At 40.4% G+C, this 4048-nt stretch overlaps 1 protein-coding gene across 4 annotated transcripts in view; it reads left to right on the plus strand.

The window, feature by feature from the left end:
• The window catches only part of GRIK1 (glutamate receptor, ionotropic, kainate 1), a 454613-nt gene that overhangs the window by 295866 nt on the left and 154699 nt on the right, over positions 1–4048 (plus strand). The gene's annotated exons all lie outside the window — the stretch shown is intronic.

Below are 4048 nucleotides of genomic sequence, written 5' to 3' on the forward strand. Positions count from 1 at the left end.
CATTTGAGAGCATGATTTCCTGAAGAGACTTCTCTTTGCTAGATACCCATTTTGCTCACATAACTGGCCACATCTTTCTCAAAAGGCAGGCCTGGAATAGGCAAGAGAAGTGCATAGTGGGCGTGGGAAAGGGCTGCTATACTTTCTCCTCTGTTTCAATAAATGTGCATTTAAACTTTCTTTGACAGAAGTAGCTCTTTCCTGGTAGCCTAGGGATTACATCATTCAAAGGACAATAAAAACAAAAGCAAATACAAAATATCTAATAGCAGCATGCCCAAGAAATGTCTGGTGGGGGAAAGGGCAGTAGAATTAGTTCAGGTTTGGGCCAGCCATGTACACAGACACTTTTCTTTCTCTGTCTTACAATGTTTTATCCTGTGTTTACTTTTCCTAATTATTTTAGTGGTAATATTGGCTGCGAGGCTTGGAAGAAGGGACAAAAGAGATTGTTTACCCAGTTTTTGTGCTAGACTAATGATCTGCAAAGATTTTGGAGGGAAGAACGCTTGTTAAAAGGTCCCAGCATGAAATCCCTACCATATTGCACGGGAAAGCATAATTGCTCTTTTTGAAATCACAGCGGAGAACCCAACTTAGCTTAATGGCGATCATTTGGACCTCCAGAGGCTGTTGTGCTTGAAATGACCTCAGTACTTTCTCCTGTGGTCCAAATGAGACCCAAGCACTCTATGTGATCAACTTAACTTGCTCCATTAGCCCGGGGCAATAACCTGTAGAAACAGAGACAGCGACCTTGCCTGCAGAGCTGCCAGTGATTCCCTAGGGTGGCTGACTCAGGAGTTCTGGATCCTTATTCTTGCCACTCAATCAATCTTCCTACCTGAGTAAAGGAAAGGAAGTGAGGAGACTTATCTCTCTTACTGAGGGTCTTATCAGGTGCCAATGAAGGTGCCTAGTCCTACCTAGCCAGGGCATGCAATCTCCAACAACCCCTTGAGGTAAGTATGGCATTCTCACTTCACAAGTGAGGAAACTAAAGCTCAGATAGGTTAGGTGGGCCATATAGGGTCACTCTTTGAGTAGCTGGGCTGCCATAAGGTCTTCAGACTTCCTGATCTCAGAGCTCACTTTACTGTGAAGAGCCCCCAATCAGAATGGATGACTATTCTGAAGTTGACTTTCAGAAATGCCAGGGAAAACACAACCACATGCTGCTGGTCTCCTTTAGACAAGATTAGTAGTATTAGGTCATTAAATATGAAATGTCTGATTTTGAATGAAAAGTGTAGTTTATTATATCTCAAACAAGAAACAGTACAATTAATCAAAGTAGGAGCCTAAACTATCCGCACAATTGTGCCGTCTTAACAGTAGCTTGCTTATGCCAGCAGTGAAGAAGCCTGGAGAGCAAGTAGCGGTGAAATCATGAAAGGCGTTTTCCACAACTTGTTGAGAATTGAATATTTTTCCTTGCAAGAAGTGGTCCAAAGCCTGGAAGAAGTGGTAGTTGGTGCAAGGTCTGGCGAATATGGTGGATGACAGAGAATTTCCATGTCCAACTTCTGTAGTTTGAGTGGTGTTGTTTTTTGCAACATGTGGTCTTGCAAGAAGACTGGCCTGTCTCTATTGACCAGTGTTGCCTGCTTATTTGCAAACATCCTCATCATTGCATCCAATTAGTTGCAGTAGACATCCACTGGAATCGACTGACTAGGTTCCACGAAGTTGTAGGGGATGATACCAGCCCTGGAAAACCAAATAGACACCATTAGCTTTTTTTGGATGACTATTTGATTTTGGACTATGTTTTGGCACTTCATCTTTATCCAACCACTGTGTCCAATGCTTGCAATTGTCAAAAAGAATCTATTTTTCCTCACATGTAACAATATGGTGTAGAAATGGTTTGCCTTTATATTGTGACAGCAAAGAAAGGCAAGCTTCCAGACGATTTCTCTTCTGACGCTCATTTAATTCACATGATACCCATCTACCCAGCTTCTTTACATTGCCCATTTGTTTCAAATGGTTCAATATTGTTAGAATAGTAATGTCAAACCTTGCTGTTAATTCATGCGAAGGGTGAGATGGATTCAATTCCACTACAGCTTTCAGCTCATTAACCACCTTGGTCTCAGGTCACCCACATGGCTCATTTTCAATATTAAAATCACCAGAATGGAACTTCTCAAATGATTGACCTACTGTGTGTTCATTAGCCACATCCTTCCCAAACAATTTGTTGATATTTTGAGCTGTCTGCACTGAATTGGTTCCACGACAGAACTCATATTAAAAAATAACACGAATTTTTCACTTACCTATGGTTTCACAAAAATTGCTCTAAAAAAAAAATTGAAAGATAATCACAAGCCAAAATGTGCATTTGAAAGAATGAGGATGTACCACCAAAAAAAAAGAACAAAATAAAAACAAGAAGTGTCAAAGTGAAATATCAGACATACCAACTGTTAAACTTAGCACTTAAGGAAATCAGACATTCCATACTTAATAACCCAATAATAGCTTTTACTTTCTTTGTGACCAAAATCACTGCTAAAAACATTTTCTCTGCCAGGTCAACACGGTTTTCTCCTCATGTGCATTTTCCATCATTGCTCTGCACTTTCCTGCACCTTCATCATATTTTCCCACTTTTTAATGATACTTCAGAAGAAAAGAAATCAAATGCACTTTGAAGAAGATATTTGACATTTCTGTAAAAGTAAAAATTGGGGAAAGTCTATAGTTATTCTTGGGCATGCTAATCACTCCGGCAAAGTAATTATTTCTATTCATGTGAACAAGTACTATATGATGAGAATCTAAAAAGTTATTTTCCCCAAATTAGTTTGAAATTCAAATGTCAAGACTTGATCAAGCTACAGAAGAGTAGGGCTTTCGTAGGAACAAACCCTCTCCATGAATTTCTACAGTCGAAGAGTTCCTTCATCAACCAGCAGGTCACATGTGTCCTCTTTCCCCCTTCTCCAACCACCACCTCTAGCAGGGGACTTGATGCTTTATTAAGGTGCTGCTCTTTCCTTAACCTGCCTTCAATGTGAAAACCCACCTCCTCCTCACTTCTACTTTCCCAAGTTCCATATTCCTCTGCTGACTCTTCACTGAACACCACACATGTACCCTCATTGATACTGAGTATGATTTTACTGAGGAAGTGACTGATGGGAGGTGAATTTAAGGAACTGAAGAAAAGGGTAAGAAGGCTCCACACATGAAACATCGAACTGGTGCCTGGCATGGTGCCAGGTGTTAAGCAACCATCTCATTTAATTAGCATAATATAATGGACATTATTCCTCATTTCCATTGAAGATTGAAGCTGAGATAATAGTTTTATCTACTGTGTACTGAGCATACTCTTAACACAAAACCTCGTGGCCTACATGACTTGACCATCTCTCTTTCTCCAGCCTTCTTGCTGGCCTCTGGCATCCAATGATCCATTTTAGGGGCATCCTGCCTGGTCATGGGACATGACCTTCTTTTCCCACATTATAGCCTTGGCATTTGCAATTGCCAAAGCCTGGAAAATTCCATCCTAAAGTTGGTCTCACCTAATTCTTCACGATGATCTCTTGAGAGATAAAAGAGGAGGAGCTCATTTCTCATTCCTTACATCCCCGCACCCTACTTAATTTGCTCTGTAACCACAATAGAAATCTGTTGTTAAGGAAGACATTTGCTCATGTGTCATCCATATTCCTTACCACACTGTAAGCTCCAAGAGGACAGAAGTCTTCTTTGTCTTATTCCCCCAAATCCTCAGCACCTGCTATGTAACTTGACATATGATGATTACCCAGTACCACACTCTTGAATGAATGAATGAACTGAATGAATGAATGAGCCAAGAACTCTACTAGATGCTTTCAATAAGTAATCTCCAAAATCACCTCCCTTATACCCCACTCAGTATGCTGTACTCTCAATTCTGGAAGCAAGTTGCTTCTCTGTGCCTCAGTGTTCTTGAAAGGAAAGTTTCTTTCAACCCTGAAATCCTATGTTATTAAGAAATTGTACTGCATTTGAGTCTATGGTTCCACTTCCTGAAAATAAATTT

Source organism: Propithecus coquereli, unplaced genomic scaffold, assembly GCF_000956105.1.
Source record: "Propithecus coquereli isolate 6110/MARCELLA unplaced genomic scaffold, Pcoq_1.0 Scaffold54, whole genome shotgun sequence".
NCBI lineage: Eukaryota > Metazoa > Chordata > Mammalia > Primates > Indriidae > Propithecus > Propithecus coquereli.